Raw genomic sequence first — 23,245 nt, 5'->3', positions numbered from 1 at the left:
AGCGGCACTCTCAGACGAATTAAATCCCCCTTTTGTGCATTTTGAGTAGGGAAAATTTTGTATTCGACGAAAAAGAAAAGGAAAAATAATATAACACAATAAAACATTTATATCCCGTATTTGTAGAAAATAGAATTATTTAAATATGCACTTAAACATCAATAAGATTCTTATTGATAAGAATGACTAGAAGAAAAATATTTCTTATTAAAAATCAAGCTTAACTAGCTGAAACTTATGTAACGTATGTGATTTGTGCAATTTTTAATGAAATAGGCGCCTATTTATAATAAGACTTTGTTTTATCTCAAATATTATAACTATATTTTAATACCGGTAGTATCTAATATATTTTTGTACTGAAATTAAATTTTATATTATTTCTTTAATTCTATCGTTTTTCTTTTTCAAAAAATATTTCAGAAGAAATTTTATTAATCAAATTCCGTTATTTGAATTGATTTTAGGATTTCAAATATGACTTTAAAAAAGTAGTTTTCGGAGAATATAAAAATTTATTGCAAATTTCAACAAATTAGGTAAAAATTGATCACCTCTTTCATCCCCGTTTAATTGAGCTTTTCGAAAAATGTTTTTATGAACATAATTTCCATGCAACTCGTTTCTCCTCTGTGGTTTTTAGTGAAACGACTTGACAGCGTGTCAATTTTAACTGCAGCCCTTTTACAGTGGGTGTTTTCAACTTCCCTTCTCATTTGCTTGACACCGGCACGCATACAACAGGGTCACATAATTAGCGGCGGGTGCCGCCGCGTGCAGCCGAAATAAGGGATCGCGTGAGTTTCGCATAGTTGGAGCGCAGGCAGTGCAGGAAGAAACAACGAACGTCGCCTCGCCCCACTGTTGTGTGTGCATACGTGGCGTGTGCTTTAATCTCTTTCGGAAATAATTTTTCAGCCCTGCACCGCCGACACAGAAAGTTATCAAAAAAGTTGCGACAAACTAACAAAGCGGCCGCGTCGACCGAAACGAAAGCAACTTTCCCAAAAGTGGAGAGGGGCGCAGTCCTCGCGCCAAAGTAAACAGTTTTAACGTGCAAAGTTTTTAATGTCGTCTGACGGTTTCTTTGAAATTATTGCAAAATTTCATGGAGAAACTCCGAGTTATAAATATGTCTTGAATCCGGCAAGAAAAATATGAAGTACAAAACTCACAGTATATAATTTGATAAATGAAATGTTACTTTTAAAATTATTACCGAAAGAAAGATAATTTTTTTAAACTTAAATGAATGGAAAGAATTTTAATTGTTTGACCTTTTAATTGGCTGCATATTTTATTTTCTCATATTATGTTCTCATGGAATTATTTTGAATGTCTCATAAATCTGACACTCCAGTAAAAAAGAGCTGCATATGAGTATATGTTTTTTTTATGAATTACAATCCAACAAGCGCTATAATGAATAATATCAAAAGCAAATTCCAAAAATTAAATATTTTGAAATTTAATTACAATGATGCTGATATTTTTTACTTGTCATTCACAGAGTAGAGTGCTAAAAAAAATATACTGAATTTCCTGATAGAGCTGATTTTAACATATTTCACGATTTATTCAACCACTCTCGTGATTTTAAGTGCGGGTAAAAATTTGTTTAGCAATTCTGTACATACGTAACAATGCTGGGTAGCTGAAATCACACGTTGCCGACTTTTGCCTCCATTAGTCCGTCGAATAAAAACAAAGGCCAATTAGTCGGTCCGCCTCTCCAGAACGTACCTGCAACAAACGCGAACAATTAACATAATAATGCACAGCGTGTTACGGTTTAATTAGGCCGCGATAAATAATTAAGCAGCGCGCTATGTGAGTCTGGCGCGCTTTGTTTGCAACTTTGCGAAATTACGTATTTATGGTGGCGGCGCCGTGGTGCAGCGGCGAAAGAGTGTTTGCCCGCACACGGTGGTAATTGTGCAGGATTTCGCCGGGAACGAGGCCAATTGCAGCACTGACGCTGCTGCATCGAGCGAAATCCGCCACCAGAAGAAAAAGCCCAACACAACAACAATGGAAATATGTAATGCTGCTCCAATTATATATCTATGTGAGCTTTGCAGCGGTGTTGAGAGAGTCAAGGAAACGCTTGTGAAACGAGGAGTGGAATTGAATTTCCGAGGAGTTGGTTTTAACGTTTTTTAAATAACAAACTGTTGACAGTTGTTTTACAGTTTTACAACATCATAAAATATGAAAATCATTTAATATTTTCAATATTTGTTTAAAATTACTGCTAAAATAAATAAATTTAAAATTAACCTGAGATGATTTTTGGTATCAATCATTGATGAACGCTAACAAGGGAAGATAATTGTGTGCTAAATAAATTTATTTACATGCATTAAAAAAATGGCTTATTCAACGAATATCCTCAATAATTATCAAGAAATTGCATAATCGCAAAATCTGTTCTCTTCAATTCATTTTCAATATATAATATTGATTAATACTGAAGGACAAGTAGCATATAAACGACACTAAATATTTTTATTTTCAATACTAAATAAATGTTTCTTTTTTATTAAAAAGCTTTTAAATATAAATAATTAAATAGAATTAACTAAATAGTTCGCATTAATAGTTTGAAGAAAAAATAAATGTTGTACTAATTTTATGAAAAATGTAAAATCCCGCTTTAAATGAGTTGTATTACTTTTTTATAAATTACTGTTGAAGGCCCTCTCAAACATTCTCAAACTTATCCTTTATTTTTATACACATCTCTCTTTCTAAATGTAGAGGTGAAACATATTTTTATCATTCTATTCTAAAATGTAAAAGGGGAACTGGTGAAATTTGAATGCAACTGTTGGTTAAGAGAATAATTGTACGTGTGCGCAACTCCCCCCTGATAAAAAAAAATATTCATTGCGCGAGCAAAGAGTAAACCAAGAGATCCGTGCGGTCGTCTCCGTAACGGGCTAAAAGCTTTGGCGAATGCACGGCTTTAACTCGGCGGCGCGTGAATAATTCAGCGAGCCCAAAAGTATGCCCGGTTGCTGGAAATTAGCTTTTGTTTGCAACCGAAAGAGAGAGAACCGGCTGGCATTATTAACGAGCGCGCGGAATATTCCAACAAAGGGCGAACAAGTTGTAATGTGCAGGAATTTAGTCGCAACTAGGTCGATTATCTGAGCGGCCGTAAATAAGAGAACTCTCTCGTCGCGAGGCAAAAGATTTGCCCCGGGGGCGGCAATCCAATAGCAATTTAAACTCATACTTGATGCAATCGCTTTCCTACCTGCACTTCTCCACAATAAAGTTTTATGTGCGCCCTCGTGTCATTAGCCTGCCAGCGACATAATTTCATTTTCTCTCCCGGCCAAATGAGTTTTTTTTTCTTTCTTTGCTCCTCTGAATGCACCAAGGGCACAGTTTTATGGGTGTTTATTTGAATTTGAAATTAGACTTCTTCGGAGAGCAGTCGTTCGCCGTTTTATGGCTCTCAGGAGCAGGATGCTTCACGCTCCGCACAGCCATCGTGCGCGTTGCATACCTCGCCCGGCTGCAGGGGACACGATAAATTTCGGACCGACGCTTTTTGCTGCGAAGGGGAAAGTTTAACCTACAAGTTCGGGATGGGCAATCCAGAACAAGAGAGAGGAAAACAAGAAAATTCCGAATTTCAAAATAAATAAATAAATTTAAAACGTTACATTAAGTATGTGTTATTATTTAATGTTTTTCCCACTTGGATATTATTATTATTAACATCTTTTAAGCATGTAAAAACAAATAAAGAAAAAAGGCTTGATAACATATTAAGTGTCGAATTTTCCCTCTCATCTTCTACATCCGTTTGAGCTTGTGCTTTATATTTTAAAAAATTAACCCTTTAAAAAGACTAAAATATAATTACAATACAATAAAATTTAAATAAAAAATCTAAAAGAAAAATGAAAAACATACTTTTAAATATGCAATAAAAATTATTAAATGACACGATTTTTTTTTATTATATATAAATAAATTCAGGTATATATTTTCATTTTGATAATAAAAGAATCTTTTTGTTGGTGATATCAAGAACGTTTATTTTAAAATGTATTTACTTTTGAATTGTTATTATTTATTTTGCTTGACAAGGTCAACAATTCGGTTCTGCGCGTGACTATAAAACAAGTTGTTGATAAACATATATAAAATTTAGACATTTTGCCAAAATTTGTTATTTATATATATAACTTCAGTGAATAAATCTACAGTATTACATTGTGGAAATTTTCATAACGCATTATCAGACAGAATATTTCTAAAATATATAATTATGTGTTTAAATAAAACAATGGAAATGATTTTCAAGCAAGCTGATTTCATTTGACAAAAGAAATAAACCGCGGGAAAGCGGGTTAAAAGCTTTCGACTTTAACGGTGGCTCTCAAATTCAAAAAAGGCCCTTCAGCCGAGCATTATTATTTCATCCCCAATTGTGCCTCGGCAGATATGAAAAATTTGCATGCGCCCGCCGTGCGAAAGCGATGCGCGTGCCAGCTATAGCAGGATTCGGATTTTATAGCCGCCGGTTTTTTTTCCAGTGGCACATCATCCGACGTTATTTTTTCCGTAGCTTCCTCTGCGACGAGGAAAACACACATATTATTTCGCCAGGCCAAACTGCACAACCGACGAGACGCAAAAAGCAGCAGCATTCCTTGCGGAAAAATCGATTGTGGGTAAACAACCTCGGCCGGCTCGCAATGTACGAAATAACACGAAACAACAACACAACGCCGGCTGGCAAAGTGAAATTTAAATTCCGCACGTGGCTGCAGCCGAGCAAATAATGAAATGTTGTAATTACAGCAACCCTTGCTCTCTGCAGGTAGGAAGGTATTTTGGGTTGGAAATTTTTTCCACAAAATAAAAAAAAGTAAAACGGACGGAATAATAAAATATAAAAAAAATAGGGCAGCAGTGAAAGAGCCATTAAAGCTCTTCCCCGAGGTGGAAATCCATCCCTCTCTCGCATGTGTGTGCGTGTGTATAAAAAAAAGTAAACGACACACCCGTCCGGGGTGTGGAGAAGCAGGAGAGGTGCCTGCAATGCGGGAGAAATAATCGGCGAACAGCACATAAAGGCTCATCCCTTTTTGCACAAACAAGAACCAGCGAGTTCCTCCTACTGATTAATCAGCCCGCTTTTCTCTTTCTCTCACTTTCTTCTGCGTGTTCTGTTGCGCCTCTCTTTCTCGCGCGGCACAAATGATAAGAAATTTATTTCTCGAGGCGCCGCTTTTCGGGAGACGAGAAATGTGGCGGAGAATCGCAGCTGCCTCGCACACCAATCTGTTCCTCCTCCTCCGCCAGCGAGAGAGGTGCCGTTTGTTTAATTGGACTCGCACAAATGAGCTACTCGATTTCCAGCCCGCTCATTTCGCAGTCGCCCTTTTTCAAACACCGGCTGCGAGACTCGCTCGAAATTGATTAGTTCGCGTGGTAATCGAGTTATTTCATTATAAATTAGCAAGAGTTGTTTCTTACAAAGTTTGAACATTTAGTCATTTATATAAAAGTGATGTGTTCCATAATGTACTAAAATTGATTTTTTTTATGATTGCATTGCAAATTGTTGACATAAATATTTTATAAAGGGAATACTCTGTAATCATCTCATCCAATAAAGCATAGAAATTTCAAATTTTTTCTATTAATGAAATATTTCAATGTTTCACCATTATTGACTACGTGGAAATCCGTATTCAAAAGCATGGAATGGCGATTAAAAAAGTAAGCGAATTAACCTTAAACAATGGGCGCATTCAAAATCCAGTGAAATGAGAAAGCTTCATAATCCGAGAGAGCGGGCATTGTTGGGCCGCGCGCGTTTCATTGAAAAATATATCCTCTCGTCCGCCTCAACAGCTGCCGCGCGTCGGATTTAAATAAATATATATCCTAGCTCTCTCTCTCTCCCGCTAATGGAGGAGTGATGCGCTCATTAAAACGCTGTTAGACCCATCGACGGGCCGCGTGCCAAATTTATTGGCTCGCCGCTTTATTCCCAGATATAAATCGGTTTGCTCTGTTTGGCACAGGCAGCTGCAGAAAAGTGCAATACAATCAATTCGATTGGATCGGAAGTAGTGTACCACTGTGTTGAAGTGAGAGGAATAATAAATGCATGTTTCCATACACATGCAAAATAAAATTGTGATAGCAGTCTCTTTTATTTTTATTTTTTTAAAGGAAAGGGACAAATATTCGGGGTAAAATTTCATCAAAAATATAAATTTTACCTTTTCTATTACAATTGATATTGATAATCCACAATTTTATTACAAAAGCTTTTTTTCATAAAAATGAGAATTTTTACAACTTACAGCCAAAAGGAATCAACAGTAAAAATCAAGAATTAAACAAAAAAAATACATATGAAAATATACATTATAGACATCTGACATCTCTTACAATTAATACACACAGTTCAATAAGAAAATAAAAATTTAACTTCAATCATTTTGAGACTATTGAGTCATGCATAATTTGAATCAGATTGACACAATTTGCAAAGATCCACTGTCGGGATAAATTTTTGAGCGAAATTCCTCTCCATTCACCGGTTTTATTTAGAAAAATTATTTGACCATTAAAGACCGATTAGAACTGAAAGTTTCGCACGGTAAATTATAACTTCAAAAGGATAATTGAAAAGTCTAGAGAGATTTTATTTGTTTGTCTGTAACAATTTTTCTGATCAAAGAGGTGAGAGTGGATTTACTCTTTCAATTAAAACACGCTCTGCCCTCATTAGTCAACTTGACGACACGACGACGGACTGCAAGCAAAATATCGTTAATTACGCTCTGAAAATATGTAAGCGCTCAAAGAAAGAAATTTTCTAAAGGACATTAAATGTTGCGCGCTCTGTTTGACGAGATGAAAGAAAGGGAAGCACTGGGGAGAGAAAAAAAACAAGCTTTTCTCTTCGCTCAGTCGGCGCCTTTGAAACATCTCTCGCGCACAGGGCATCACTTTTTATTGTCACGCAACGCCATCAATTTAAAAGGTACGGCGTCTGAAAATCGTCAAAGGTGGATTATTCAAAGTTCATTAAAATTATATTATTTTATAAATATAGATTACCCAACAGCATCAAGAACGATATGAATTCATGATTGAGATTTCAACAGAGAGCATTATTCAAATTAAACAAGATTAACGCATTTTGGCATGGCGTTTGCCTAGGATTAAGAATGTTTATATCATAAAGGGAGTTACAAATAACATATTTATTTTGCTAAAAGTTAAAGTAAACGGAAATTCACATGTGATCATTTATATATAAATACGCACGATTTAAAACAAAAAATGACAATAATGACGAAAAAAACTTTGTGGAGGTGAATCATTAAAAATTTGTATACATTTTCAAGATGGGAATGTTCAATCTAATTTTCAATTAAGAATTATATTACCCTGAAATTTAAAATCAAAACCAAAACATGAGCTGTATGAAAAAGCTAAGCAAGAGTTATAAAATTAAAAAATTAAGAGGGGACTGATTAAGGCTGAAAAGTATCTAGGACATCAACTCATAATTTTGTGGTTAAGTAATTTATCATTTTGCAATTTTTCATATTTTAATAGAGCGTTAAGCCAAAAAATAATTATTTTTTAGATATGGAAGTTTTTTTAAACTATTTATTCCATTTTGTTGTCTTAAGAAATAAGTAGTAATTTCACTACTAGAAAGCCTGGGGGCTAAGCAGAATTTAATAAAAAAATTATAAAAATTAAATAAATAAAAAAATTTAAATTAATGGATAGTTGAGTTTGAAGTGCGGAGTGCTGCAGATTGTTTAAATCGCTATTGATTAGCTTAAGAAATTCAGAGTACTTTGTTCTTGATATATTTTAAGTAATTTCACTACTAGAAAGCCTGGGGGCTAGGCAGAATTAAATAAAAAAAAATTATAAAAATTAAAAAATTAAAAAACCTAAATTTATGGATAGTTGAGTTTGAAGTGCGGAGTGCTGCAGATTGTTTAAATCGCTATTGATTAGCTTAAGAAATTCAGAGTACTTTGTTCTTGATATATTTTAAGTAATTTCACTACTAGAAAGCCTGGGGGCTAGGCAGAATTTAATAAAAAAAATTATAAAAATTAAGAAAATAAAAAAACCTAAATTTATGAATAGTTGAGTTTAAAGTGCGGAGTGCTGCAGATTGTTTAAATCGCTATTGATTAGCTTAAGAAATTCAGAGTACTTTGTTCATGATATATTTTAAGTAATTTCACTACTAGAAAGCCTGGGGGCTAAGCAGAATTTAATAAAAAAATTATAAAAATTAAATAAATAAAAAAATTTAAATTAATGGATAGTTGAGTTTGAAGTGCGGAGTGCTGCAGAATGTTTAAATCGCTATTGATTAGCTTAAGAAATTCAGAGTACTTTGTTCTTGATATATTTTAAGTAATTTCACTACTAAAAAGCCTGGGGGCTAGGCAGAATTTAATAAAAAAAAATTAAAAAAATTAAAAAACCTAAATTTATGGATAGTTGAGTTTGAAGTGCGGAGAGCTGCAGATTGTTTAAATCGCTATTGATTAGCTTAAGAAATTCAGAGTACTTTGTTCTTGATATATTTTAAGTAATTTCACTACTAGAAAGCCTGGGGGCTAGGCAGAATTTAATAAAAAAAATTATAAAAATTAAGAAAATAAAAAAACCTATATTTATGGATAGTTGAGTTTGAAGTGCGGAGAGCTGCAGATTGTTTAAATCGCTATTGATTAGCTTAAGAAATTCAGAGTACTTTGTTCTTGATATATTTTAAGTAATTTCACTACTAGAAAGCCTGGGGGCTAGGCAGAATTTAATAAAAAAAATTATAAAAATTAAAAAAATAAAAAAACCTAAATTTATGGATAGTTGAGTTTAAAGTGCAGAGTGCTGCAGATTGTTTAAATCGCTATTGATTAGCTTAAGATATTCAGAGTACTTTCTTCTTGATATATTTGAAGTAATTTTACTACTAGAAAAAAGCCTGGGGGCTGGGCAGAATTTAATAAAAAAAATTATAAAAATTAAGAAAATAAAAAAACCTAAATTTATGGATAGTTGAGTTTGAAGTGCGGAGTGCTGCAGAATGTTTAAATCGCTATTGATTAGCTTAAGAAATTCAGAGTACTTTGTTCTTGATATATTTTAAGTAATTCCACTACTAGAAAGCCTGGGGGCAAGGCAGAATTTAATAAAAAAAATTATAAAAATTAAAAAAATAAAAAAACCTAAATTTATGGATAGTTGAGTTTAAAGTGCGGAGTGCTGCAGATTGTTTAAATCGCTATTGATTAGCTTAAGATATTCAGAGTACTTTCTTCTTGATATATTTGAAGTAATTTTACTACTAGAAAAAAGCCTGGGGGCTGGGCAGAATTTAATAAAAAAAATTATAAAAATTAAGAAAATAAAAAAACCTATATTTATGGATAGTTGAGTTTAAAGTGCAGAGTGCTGCAGATTGTTTAAATCGCTATTGATTAGCTTAAGATATTCAGAGTACTTTCTTCTTGATATATTTGAAGTAATTATACTACTAGAAAAAAGCCTGGGGGCTGGGCAGAATTTAATAAAAAAAATTATAAAAATTAAGAAAATAAAAAAACCTAAATTTATGGATAGTTGAGTTTGAAGTGCGGAGAGCTGCAGATTGTTTAAATCGCTATTGATTAGCTTAAGAAATTCAGAGTACTTTGTTCTTGATATATTTTAAGTAATTCCACTACTAGAAAGCCTGGGAGCAAGGCAGAATTTAATAAAAAAAATTATAAAAATTAAGAAAATAAAAAAACCTAAATTTATGGATAGTTGAGTTTAAAGTGCGGAGTGCTGCAGAATGTTTAAATCGCTATTGATTAGCTTAAGAAATTCAGAGTACTTTGTTCTTGATATATTTTAAGTAATTTCACTACTAGAAAGCCTGGGGGCTAGGCAGAATTTAATAAAAAAAAATTATAAAAATTAAAAAAATAAAAAAACTTAAATTTATGGATAGTTGAGTTTAAAGTGCGGAGTGCTGCAGAATGTTTAAATCGCTATTGATTAGCTTAAGATATTCAGAGTACTTTCTTCTTGATATATTTGAAGTAATTATACTACTAGAAAAAAGCCTGGGGGCTGGGCAGAATTTAATAAAAAAAATTATAAAAATTAAGAAAATAAAAAAACCTAAATTTATGGATAGTTGAGTTTGAAGTGCGGAGAGCTGCAGATTGTTTAAATCGCTATTGATTAGCTTAAGAAATTCAGAGTACTTTGTTCTTGATATATTTTAAGTAATTCCACTACTAGAAAGCCTGGGAGCAAGGCAGAATTTAATAAAAAAAATTATAAAAATTAAGAAAATAAAAAAACCTAAATTTATGGATAGTTGAGTTTAAAGTGCGGAGTGCTGCAGAATGTTTAAATCGCTATTGATTAGCTTAAGAAATTCAGAGTACTTTGTTCTTGATATATTTTAAGTAATTTCACTACTAGAAAGCCTGGGGGCTAGGCAGAATTTAATAAAAAAAAATTATAAAAATTAAAAAAATAAAAAAACTTAAATTTATGGATAGTTGAGTTTGAAGTGCGGAGTGCTGCAGAATGTTTAAATCGCTATTGATTAGCTTAAGAAATTCAGGGTACTTTGTTCTTGATATATTTTAAGTAATTCCACTACTAGAAAGCCTGGGGGCTAGGCAGAATTTAATAAAAAAAATTATAAAAATTAAGAAAATAAAAAAACCTAAATTTATGGATAGTTGAGTTTAAAGTGCGGAGTGCTGCAGAATGTTTAAATCGCTATTGATTAGCTTAAGAAATTCAGGGTACTTTGTTCTTGATATATTTTAAGTAATTCCACTACTAGAAAGCCTGGGGGCTAGGCAGAATTTAATAAAAAAAATTATAAAAATTAAGAAAATAAAAAAACCTATATTTATGGATAGTTGAGTTTGAAGTGCGGAGAGCTGCAGATTGTTTAAATCGCTATTGATTAGCTTAAGAAATTCAGAGTACTTTGTTCTTGATATATTTTAAGTAATTTCACTACTAGAAAGCCTGGGGGCTAGGCAGAATTTAATATAAAAAATTATAAAAATTAAAAAAATAAAAAAACCTAAATTTATGGATAGTTGAGTTTAAAGTGCAGAGTGCTGCAGATTGTTTAAATCGCTATTGATTAGCTTAAGATATTCAGAGTACTTTCTTCTTGATATATTTGAAGTAATTTTACTACTAGAAAAAAGCCTGGGGGCTGGGCAGAATTTAATAAAAAAAATTATAAAAATTAAGAAAATAAAAAAACCTAAATTTATGGATAGTTGAGATTGAAGTGCGGAGTGCTGCAGATTGTTTAAATCGCTATTGATTAGCTTAAAATATTCAGAGTACTTTGTTCTTGATATATTTTAAGTAATTTTACTACTAGAAAAAAGCCTGGGGGCTGGGCAGAATTTAATAAAAAAAATTATAAAAATTAAGAAAATAAAAAAACCTAAATTTATGGATAGTTGAGTTTGAAGTGCGGAGAGCTGCAGATTGTTTAAATCGCTATTGATTAGCTTAAGAAATTCAGAGTACTTTGTTCTTGATATATTTTAAGTAATTTCACTACTAGAAAGCCTGGGGGCTAAGCAGAATTTAATAAAAAAATTATAAAAATTAAATAAATAAAAAAATTTAAATTAATGGATAGTTGAGTTTGAAGTGCGGAGTGCTGCAGAATGTTTAAATCGCTATTGATTAGCTTAAGAAATTCAGAGTACTTTGTTCTTGATATATTTTAAGTAATTTCACTACTAAAAAGCCTGGGGGCTAGGCAGAATTTAATAAAAAAAAATTAAAAAAATTAAAAAACCTAAATTTATGGATAGTTGAGTTTGAAGTGCGGAGAGCTGCAGATTGTTTAAATCGCTATTGATTAGCTTAAGATATTCAGAGTACTTTGTTCTTGATATATTTTAAGTAATTTCACTACTAGAAAGCCTGGGGGCTAGGCAGAATTTAATAAAAAAAAATTATAAAAATTAAAAAAATAAAAAAACTTAAATTTATGGATAGTTGAGTTTGAAGTGCGGAGTGCTGCAGAATGTTTAAATCGCTATTGATTAGCTTAAGAAATTCAGGGTACTTTGTTCTTGATATATTTTAAGTAATTCCACTACTAGAAAGCCTGGGGGCTAGGCAGAATTTAATAAAAAAAATTATAAAAATTAAGAAAATAAAAAAACCTATATTTATGGATAGTTGAGTTTGAAGTGCGGAGAGCTGCAGATTGTTTAAATCGCTATTGATTAGCTTAAGAAATTCAGAGTACTTTGTTCTTGATATATTTTAAGTAATTTCACTACTAGAAAGCCTGGGGGCTAGGCAGAATTTAATAAAAAAAATTATAAAAATTAAAAAAATAAAAAAACCTAAATTTATGGATAGTTGAGTTTAAAGTGCAGAGTGCTGCAGATTGTTTAAATCGCTATTGATTAGCTTAAGATATTCAGAGTACTTTCTTCTTGATATATTTGAAGTAATTTTACTACTAGAAAAAAGCCTGGGGGCTGGGCAGAATTTAATAAAAAAAATTATAAAAATTAAGAAAATAAAAAAACCTAAATTTATGGATAGTTGAGTTTGAAGTGCGGAGTGCTGCAGATTGTTTAAATCGCTATTGATTAGCTTAAAATATTCAGAGTACTTTGTTCTTGATATATTTTAAGTAATTTTACTACTAGAAAAAAGCCTGGGGGCTGGGCAGAATTTAATAAAAAAAATTATAAAAATTAAGAAAATAAAAAAACCTAAATTTATGGATAGTTGAGTTTGAAGTGCGGAGAGCTGCAGATTGTTTAAATCGCTATTGATTAGCTTAAGAAATTCAGAGTACTTTGTTCTTGATATATTTTAAGTAATTTCACTACTAGAAAGCCTGGGGGCTAGGCAGAATTTAATAAAAAAAATTATAAAAATTAAAAAAATAAAAAAAACCTAAATTTATGGATAGTTGAGTTTAAAGTGCAGAGTGCTGCAGATTGTTTAAATCGCTATTGATTAGCTTAAGATATTCAGAGTACTTTCTTCTTGATATATTTGAAGTAATTTTACTACTAGAAAAAAGCCTGGGGGCTGGGCAGAATTTAATAAAAAAAATTATAAAAATTAAGAAAATAAAAAAACCTAAATTTTTGGATAGTTGAGTTTAAAGTGCGGAGTGCTGCAGATTGTTTAAATCGCTATTGATTAGCTTAAGAAATTCAGAGTACTTTGTTCTTGATATATTTTAAGTAATTTCACTACTAGAAAGCCTGGGGGCTAGGCAGAATTTAATAAAAAAAATTATAAAAATTAAAAAATTAAAAAAACCTAAATTTATGGATAGTTGAGTTTAAAGTGCGGAGTCCTGCAGATTGTTTAAATCGCTATTGATTAGCTTAAGAAATTCAGAGTACTTTGTTCATGATATATTTTAAGTAATTTCACTACTAGAAAGCCTGGGGGCTAGGCAGAATTAAATAAAAAAAATTATAAAAATTAGGAAAATAAAAAAACCTAAATTTATGGATAGTTGAGTTTGAAGTGCGGAGAGCTGCAGATTGTTTAAATCGCTATTGATTAGCTTAAGAAATTCAGAGTACTTTGTTCTTGATATATTTTAAGTAATTTCACTACTAGAAAGCCTGGGGGCTAGGCAGAATTTAATAAAAAAAAATTATAAAAATTAAAAAAATAAAAAAACTTAAATTTATGGATAGTTGAGTTTGAAGTGCGGAGTGCTGCAGAATGTTTAAATCGCTATTGATTAGCTTAAGAAATTCAGAGTACTTTGTTCTTGATATATTTTAAGTAATTCCACTACTAGAAAGCCTGGGGGCTAGGCAGAATTTAATGAAAAAAATTATAAAAATTAAAAAAATAAAAAAACCTAAATTTATGAATAGTTGAGTTTAAAGTGCGGAGTGCTGCAGATTGTTTAAATCGCTATTGATTAGCTTAAGAAATTCAGAGTACTTTGTTCATGATATATTTTAAGTAATTTCACTACTAGAAAGCCTGGGGGCTAGGCAGAATTAAATAAAAAAAATTATAAAAATTAGGAAAATAAAAAAACCTAAATTTATGGATAGTTGAGTTTAAAGTGCGGAGTGCTGCAGATTGTTTAAATCGCTATTGATTAGCTTAAGAAATTCAGAGTACTTTGTTCTTGATATATTTTAAGTAATTTCACTACTAAAAAGCCTGGGGGCTAGGCAGAATTTAATAAAAAAAATATAAAAATTAAGAAAATAAAAAAAACTAAATTTATGGATAGTTGAGTTTGAAGTGCGGAGTGCTGCAGAATGTTTAAATCGCTATTGATTAGCTTAAGAAATTCAGAGTACTTTGTTCTTGATATATTTTAAGTAATTCCACTACTAGAAAGCCTGGGGGCTAGGCAGAATTTAATAAAAAAAATTATAAAAATTAAAAAAATAAAAAAACCTAAATTTATGGATAGTTGAGTTTAAAGTGCGGAGTGCTGCAGATTGTTTAAATCGCTATTGATTAGCTTAAGAAATTCAGAGTACTTTGTTCTTGATATATTTTAAGTAATTTCACTACTAGAAAGCCTGGGGGCTAGGCAGAATTAAATAAAAAAAATTATAAAAATTAGGAAAATAAAAAAACCTAAATTTATGGATAGTTGAGTTTAAAGTGCGGAGTGCTGCAGATTGTTTAAATCGCTATTGATTAGCTTAAGAAATTCAGAGTACTTTGTTCTTGATATATTTTAAGTAATTTCACTACTAGAAAGCCTGGGGGCTAGGAAGAATTTAATAAAAAAAATTATAAAATTATAAAAATAAAAAAACTTAAATTTATGGATAGTTGAGTTTGAAGTGCGGAGTGCTGCAGATTGTTTAAATCGCTATTGATTAGCTTAAGAAATTCAGAGTACTTTGTTCTTGATATATTTTAAGTAATTTCACTACTAGAAAGCCTGGGGGCTAGGCAGAATTTAATAAAAAAAATTATAAAAATTAGGAAAATAAAAAAACCTAAATTTATGGATAGTTGAGTTTGAAGTGCGGAGTGCTGCAGATTGTTTAAATCGCTATTGATTAGCTTAAGAAATTCAGAGTACTTTGTTCTTGATATATTTTAAGTAATTTCACTACTAGAAAGCCTGGGGGCTAGGCAGAATTTAATAAAAAAAATTATAAAAATTAAAAAAATAAAAAAACCTAAATTTATGGATAGTTGAGTTTGAAGTGCGGAGTGCTGCAGATTGTTTAAATCGCTATTGATTAGCTTAAGAAATTCAGAGTACTTTGTTCTTGATATATTTTAAGTAATTTCACTACTAGAAAGCCTGGGGGCTAGGCAGATTTTAATAAAAAAAATTATAAAATTATAAAAATAAAAAAACTTAAATTTATGGATAGTTGAGTTTGAAGTGCGGAGTGCTGCAGATTGTTTAAATCGCTATTGATTAGCTTAAGAAATTCAGAGTACTTTGTTCTTGATATATTTTAAGTAATTTCACTACTAGAAAGCCTGGGGGCTGGGCAGAATTTAATAAAAAAAATTATAAAAATTAAGAAAATAAAAAAACCTAAATTTATGGATAGTTGAGTTTGAAGTGCGGAGAGCTGCAGATTGTTTAAATCGCTATTGATTAGCTTAAGAAATTCAGAGTACTTTGTTCTTGATATATTTTAAGTAATTTCACTACTAGAAAGCCTGGGGGCTAAGCAGAATTTAATAAAAAAATTATAAAATTATAAAAATAAAAAAACTTAAATTTATGGATAGTTGAGTTTGAAGTGCGGAGTGCTGCAGATTGTTTAAATCGCTATTGATTAGCTTAAGAAATTCAGAGTACTTTGTTCTTGATATATTTTAAGTAATTTCACTACTAGAAAGCCTGGGGGCTAGGCAGAATTTAATAAAAAAAATTATAAAAATTAAAAAAATAAAAAAACCTAAATTTATGGATAGTTGAGTTTGAAGTGCGGAGTGCTGCAGATTGTTTAAATCGCTATTGATTAGCTTAAGAAATTCAGAGTACTTTGTTCTTGATATATTTTAAGTAATTTCACTACTAGAAAGCCTGGGGGCTAGGCAGAATTTAATAAAAAAAATTATAAAAATTAAGAAAATAAAAAAACCTAAATTTATGGATAGTTGAGTTTAAAGTGCGGAGTGCTGCAGATTGTTTAAATCGCTATTGATTAGCTTAAGAAATTCAGAGTTCTTTCTTCTTGATATATTTTAAGTAATTTCACTACTAGAAAGCCTGGGGGCTAGGCAGATTTTAAATATCAAAAAAGTAGTAGGTTAGGGAAGTATTGAAAATTGAAAATTAATTTTCTGTTATTAAACATATATATGCTTATGGTACTTAATTTTCAAAGACCAAGTTATATAATATTGATGCATGAAGAGATAATCGAATATTTCCCGCAGAAGGAAATATTAGCTCGCCCTGCAGAAAGAAAAATTGCTCTCGGAATCGACACGTGAACGTTGAGTGCGGCGGGCAAATTCAGCGAGCAGGAATAACACTTTCGCCGAGCAATAAATAATTTGACCCTCCTTATTCGTCGCGGTATGAATCGGTAAGCGAGGCCTGCGAAGGTATTCGCATCACGCGCGTTTGCTCAAGTCGATTTTTGCACTTCTGGCGCGCCCGACGTGAAGTGAATAAGAGCCAATAAATACGCCTCGAACCAGCGAGAGAGCGGCAAAGAGCAGCAGAGCGCATTTTTTATATTTCTCCTCTCTTTCACATACGTACAACTTCTCTTCTTCTTGCGCAAAGGAACGAAGTTTCCGCTAAGAAATGATAAATTTTTATTGAATTTATTTCGCAGCGGTAACTTCTTCTCGCTCACCGAAGCAAACGTAATTTAATTCTCTTTTCACCAGTTGTGAATTTTTACATTTGTTTTTCATTCCTCGAAAAGAGCTTAATTTCTGTCTCATTAATTGGCACGTAAAAAAGTCCGTTATTTTTTTCGAACCAAAGCGGCTTTGGCGAGTTGGAAAAAAGCCATGTGTTTTTATTCAGAGAGAACTGCGCTTTTGATTGCGAAATTATAATTGGTAATACGAAGCAATTACATTAAGAGCGACATTTTTTTTGCCATCTGCAACAAACGTTGGCTCTGCGTGTGTACGTACGCGAGAGAAAAACCTTTTACGCTAATGATCGAACGAGCTTTGGTTCTCGATTTTCAATTCCAACGAGCACAGAGCGAATGACGTGCAGCTTTTGTCGCTTCGGAGTAAAAATGAAAATACGCCACAGCGATTTCTGACTCGTTCTTTCTGTCCAACCGAGCAGGAATTCCGCGTAATGAGTATTGCCTGAAGCGGAATTTCCTAATTGCTCTCTGATTGGATCAATAAAATCTATTTTTGTTTGCAAGTAAACTGGAAAGAAATTTGAATAAACGAGGCTTATTGTTTGGATATTTCTATTTAATATTAATATAATTGTTTTTGTACAAGCCATTTTAATCAAATGTAAATAAATTCAAAATTCTTCAAAGGGATTAATTTTTTTTCAAATTTATATAATAGAATTTGCATAGCAGCACGCATTTTATAGGTGCCAAAATAACCTGTAATAAAAGTGTTTTAATTTTTCACTTTGAATTATTTATTGGGTGGTGCATTTTATTCCTTGAATCATTTGAATGACTTCTACAAGGAGTTGGATTTTGTCAGTTCAGTTTCAATGGCATTTTGATTCACGCACTCTTGGGCTCGTCCCAAGTCTCGTTTAATCCGGCCGCCAGACAAAACAATGGTGCGCGCTTTGCCAGCGCATTTGCTCTTTAGAACGGTGACCATTGTTTTGTGAAACATTCCCATTATCGCCATTACGCCGGCGTGTGCGTGTTTGTTAGCCGCCGCGGCCAAAACTCTCTCTCACTGCACTCTGTATATACTTTTGATAACATCCCTGCCTCGAAATCGCCGCGCTTTGTCGCTTTTGATCGCATTGTTTGCGGCCGGCCTAGCGCGCTTGACGCTAAATGTACGCGAGTCGCGCTCTTTGACTTTCGCTTTCCAAAATATGCGATTTCGTTCGTCCAACGCTGACGCTCGGCTGAGCCGAAAACCATTCAAGGCAAAATGATTCAAAATCAGTTAAACAATTTGCATGCTGCTTGTTCCAGGAAAAGAGTTGAACAAATAAAACTGGGAAGTAATCATTTTTTTGTTAAAAAAGGTTTTTGGAAATTTTCAACGTTTTGAAGCTATTGTTCTTTTTTTGTAACATAAAGCTTTAAATTATACATTTTTTCTTTTGCAAAAAAATGATGTTAAATGTTTTAAATTCATAATAAAAATTTCAGTAAAAAATAGAAACAAAGGACCAACAAAAGTTCTTTTCAAAATTGTTTATATTTTTATTGTTAGCCTTTTTTGCTGAAAAATAATTTCATGAGATTTTTATAGAACTTCGGCCATTCTCATTTAAAAGCAGTTGATTTCAATTCATTAGATTTTAAAAATTTGGAAAAAAATTAAATTAAATTTTATCGTTTCAAGCCCTAGCTTGGCCCTTCAAGAACGGTTCTTAAATTATTAGGTCTGTTCTAAAAGTTTACAATCTAAGAAATATACAGACAAGAAAATTAAAACGCATTAAACAAACCTTTAATTAATAATATATATATTATTCTATTAATGTTATTTACTCTCCTCAGTCAATACAAAGATTTTTAAATTGGAAAAAAAGAGAAGAAAAAGGGTTTACAACAATGCAATCTTTAAGGATTTATTTGAAAAAACTTTGCACAAAAATCCAAACTGAGCGCTTTTTTGCATGAACTCTTCTTAATTAGCCACCGACAATAATGGCTTCATTTGTTAACTTGTGACGTTTTTATTGTGGTTTATAGGAAGAAGTCGGCAACCAATACAAAGTATATTTGGCAGACAATAAGCCAGCAGGGCCAATTAGCGGAGGGCAAATTGAATACAAAACTGATTTCCAGCGTCGTCGTGTGTCTCATTCTTTTCCGTTTCTATTTGTCCATTGTGTGTCGCGATGTCTCGTTGGGGCTGTGTGTGTGTGTTACATCATTATTTCTGAATTGAATGAAGAAAGAACGGTGCCGACGGCGCTCGGGGCGCTTTTGTATGCGCGACCTGCACGCCAGCACCTCTGACGAGAGATGTGGGTTTTTCGTTAATTATTACGTCACCTAACAATGCAGCTCTCGCCGGTTTTGTAATAATATTAATGACTCGGCGGCGGCGCCGGCGGCCTGTTTTGCTTTCGTGATGCGACAGCATGCCCAGATTTTCCGGCCGCGCGGGCAAGAAGGCGGAACAATGTGAAGGGATTTTTTTTTCATTCACTCGCAGTACATGTAATTCATATTTCGTGTCTGTTAATAAATGAGAGCGGGACGAGAGCGAGCGAATGGCGAAACAATGCGGCGAATATTATTCAGCTGATGCTTTTTTGCATGCAGATGAGCACCGAGGCTGGCTGACATTTTGTTTGCACGCCGAGCACAAAAGAGCGCGCGAGATTACTGCTGTCGTTCTCTCTCTCGCTCGCCGCAAAAAACCTTCAATATTGCCTGCAGAATGAGTTCTTTGTGGCGGAGCAGAGCGCAAAAGCTTTTGACGGTTGCTGGAATTCGTTGCGCGAACCGTGAAAAATGTGGTGCGCGGCTTAACTTGGATTTGAAGGCATGCAAATTAAAGACTTTTCAGTCAGATTTTTATGTGGTTCACCCAGAAAAGCCCCCGGATGTATTCGGATTACTATCGCACTTCTTAAAATTATTTTTGCACTGTCAAACAGTCTTATTATTTTTAAGTTATTTCAGGTTTCAAATTGAAAATTTGCTCGTTTTGAGATGAAGTGTAAATAGTTTATTAAAATAAAATTAATGAGATCTTGAAGATTTTTTTTTCGGAACATTGGGGACCACATCAGAAAGATAAAAGTAAACTTATTATACTCAAAAAATGTGAAGCGTTGATTCATATTCAAATTTATTTGGATTTGCATTTTGAAACAAAATGACCTTAAATAAATAAAAAATGATTAATTTTTACATAACTCTGACTTTGATGTTAGAAAATAAAATTATTTCTTTTGCCAGTTTCGCAAACAAGTGACACTTTCTGGTCTACACATCCCTTTCTAAATCATTTTTGTGGCTTCGATCGAGTGACAAGTTTACAACAATGACAAAACGTCTCTGCTCCAAGCTTGGAGCGATAAAAGCGATTTCGAGTTTGCAAGGAGGCAGCTCGCTCCATAGAATTAACGTACACACACGTAATTATCCCCTCAATCTGCGAACACGTTTCTCACATATATAAAATCATGGTAATCCGACACCGCAGGGCCTCTCGCAGCAGCAGCATGGAGCCGAGTTGATAATAATTGTACAGCGACGGAGATGACACTCGTTGATAGTGTCAAAGATAATTAATAGCGCTTTTTGCCCCAACACACATTGTGTACAGCAGAGTTTTGTGTGCATGCATTTCGCTGCGTGCTCTGGGTGCACTTTATCACCGCCCTGCCGACGGGAAGAATTTATTCATAATATTTATCAAAAAGGCGATAAAGCACAAACTGCGCGCTTAGGGGACCTCCGGCCTGTTACTTTTTGTCATATTATTTCAATGCCACGTATTTTGGTTCCCAAATGAACGTTGGAACTTCCGACATTATTTATTTTGTCATTTAAGCATTTTATCAGAATAATAAATCCCAAAATACAATCGTTAAATGAAACAGGGGGAATTTTTGGATTCATTGTCAATAATGAGAATTTTGAATAAAATGATTAAAATTTATGCCATTGACCAAAAAACTCGACCAAAACCCAACTTTTAAGTAAATACAATACTTTATTTTTTTAAGAAAAAAACCAAAAATAATTATTTCTCATGGAATTGTAGTTTTATAACGACAAAAAATAATGTTTTTCGATGTTCGATGATTTCGTTTTCTTTTCTATAAGAAGAAAAATTATCACACCAATTTGAAATTGGCATTTTGAATTTCATGTGTTGCAGATGTGTTGTGTGCAAATGAATTAAGTTTGTGTGAGGCGGCTGCAATAATGAGGCATGTCATATATTTTGAAAGTTGTAAACAAAAGTGTTTAATTTTTTTTAACTAAAATCAATTTATTTCTCATTGCTTGCGGAACCTAATATTTTATTGAAAAAGCAGAATATTTGAAACATCGTCATTTATATAATTATATTTTATGACTTTTTTTGTATGTTTCAATACTTTTTGTCACTTTTTGTCAATTTTCATTCTAATGATTTTTTTATTTGATTTGTTTGCATCTCGCATGAGTCCGTGTCTCACGATCAAAAACAAGAACCCTAATTTGATATCTGAAAATGTGATACTATTTCTGTTACTGCTCCACCCCCAAACACATTTTCGACCGCTCTTCTCTGCTCTCTCTGTAATAAAGTAGCCGGGATGTGAAAATAATACGCCTCTATTAGCGGCGGATGCTGTTTTCTCTCTGGTTTGGCCGTTCGCGTATATTTCAACCAAATGGACAGCACTGCACGTGGAAAAGGATCCCATCGACGCTGCGAATAGCGAGCCACTTTGAATAATAAAAAAAAACGAGCAGCTCCTTTGTGCTTGTGGACAGACACGGAGAAAGGAAGCAGGGAGTCAGATTAAATGCATGCGAGAGGGCGAATACGCTGATGGTAATAATAAAACACGCGCAAAAAAATATGTATGTTGCTCGCTGAAAGGATTCATTCGAGTTGCGTAATACACGCGTATATGAAAGCTCCGCGTTTGCTTTTACGTATTCCCATTCAATCTTTCTACTTCGATATGTACTATTTCTTGTAATGCAGACGTAGAAAAATAAATTTTCTCTAAATATGACGCCAAATTATTCCTTGTAAAAAACTGAAATCAAAACAGAATGAAGAAAAAAGGAAAATTTAAACAATTTGTATTTCCTTTCATAAATGCTAAAAAAAAAATAAACAACTATTAACGTTTGTACATAATGTCTAAGTCGTCTTAGTACTTGGTTGATTTTAAAAATCTAATTTATAATTTTGACCTCCCTTGAAAAATGGAATAGTACTATAATTAATTTTGTATTTTGTTAATACACTAGATATAATTCAAAACTTACGCATAGTAGCATTCAGTTCAGAAGATCTGATTTGAAAGTATAAATGGTATGTGAACCACCTTGATAAAATACTATTTAATAATTGCCATTAATATCACCGTAACTTTCATAAATGCTATTTTATGAATTATGCACAAAAAATATATTAAAATTATCAAATCCTAAATAAATAAATTAGATAAAATTTTTTTTTTTTTTATATTTAAAATTCATATATTTTTATTGTTTTATAAATTAGATAAAATAAATTCTTTATAAAAAATAAAAAAATGTTTATCAGGTTTATTACAAAAGCATGATTATATTACATAGCACTTGATCACCGTTTGTCTATAGTAATTAGAATTGATAAGAATTAACCGTCTGAAATTTTGAATCTGTCACCAGAACTGATTTTTCTTTTAGTTGGAAGTCAATAATTAGATAATCAAAATAATTCACCATTACAAAACGCTTCATTTTTCCTTGAAAATTGATATTAATTTATGAAATAGGTGGACCGCTTATAGTTATTCATATTCTTTTTTTCCCCAAAATGTGCTCATAAATTTCTGAGATAATAACGCATCAAAATTTGAAAAACAGTCTTCCTTTCTCTAGTCTGCACCGTCGGGGTACAAAGTGGGGTGACGAGCATCGTTTTGTTTGTAATTAAAAAGTGATTAGACGTTCCGACCCCTTGTACGTGAACATGTGTGTGCATACTGAGCGCGGTCTTAATACCTGCGTGAAAAGACTCTTGTTCTTCCTTTTGTGCGTCGGTCGTCGAAAGAAGAAAAAAAAGGAGATGAAGTACACATATAGAGCGGCGATAAAAAAAAGAAGAGAGTAAACTCTTGCGTGTTTCGCAGCGTTTTATGAGCGGTCTCGGCAGTAAAAAGTGGTAATATCGGGCCGGCCATGTTTTCACTGCCAAATAATTATTTTTTCATGCACTCCATCATCCGGCGCAATTGCTGGCCCATCAGCGCACGACGAGAGCTAAATAAGAAAAATTGCCGGAGAGCAGGATGGTGTGCGTCGGCGGCCCTTTATCTTTCGGCTGAAAGGAGGTGGAGCAGCCGCTTTTCATATCCTGAGCTTCA

At 32.8% G+C, this 23,245-nt stretch overlaps 1 protein-coding gene across 5 annotated transcripts in view; it reads right to left on the bottom strand.

Moving 5' to 3' along the window:
• Positions 1–23,245, bottom strand: part of LOC132201685 (uncharacterized) — a 167,582-nt gene that overhangs the window by 104,177 nt on the left and 40,160 nt on the right. Inside the window, exon 2 of one of the 5 annotated variants that reach the window (XM_059628090.1) lies at positions 1,638–1,743. The exons of the other annotated variants lie outside the window; for them this stretch is intronic. The gene's annotated coding sequence lies outside the window, so the exon portion shown is untranslated. The remainder of the gene's footprint in view (positions 1–1,637; positions 1,744–23,245) is intronic. 5 annotated transcript variants of the gene reach the window in all.

This window comes from Neocloeon triangulifer, unplaced genomic scaffold (assembly GCF_031216515.1).
Source record: "Neocloeon triangulifer isolate White Clay Creek 2 clone unplaced genomic scaffold, ASM3121651v1 ptg000001l, whole genome shotgun sequence".
NCBI lineage: Eukaryota > Metazoa > Arthropoda > Insecta > Ephemeroptera > Baetidae > Neocloeon > Neocloeon triangulifer.
The sequence above is the reverse complement of the archived record's forward strand: the minus strand, read 5'-3'. Positions and strand labels throughout refer to the sequence as shown.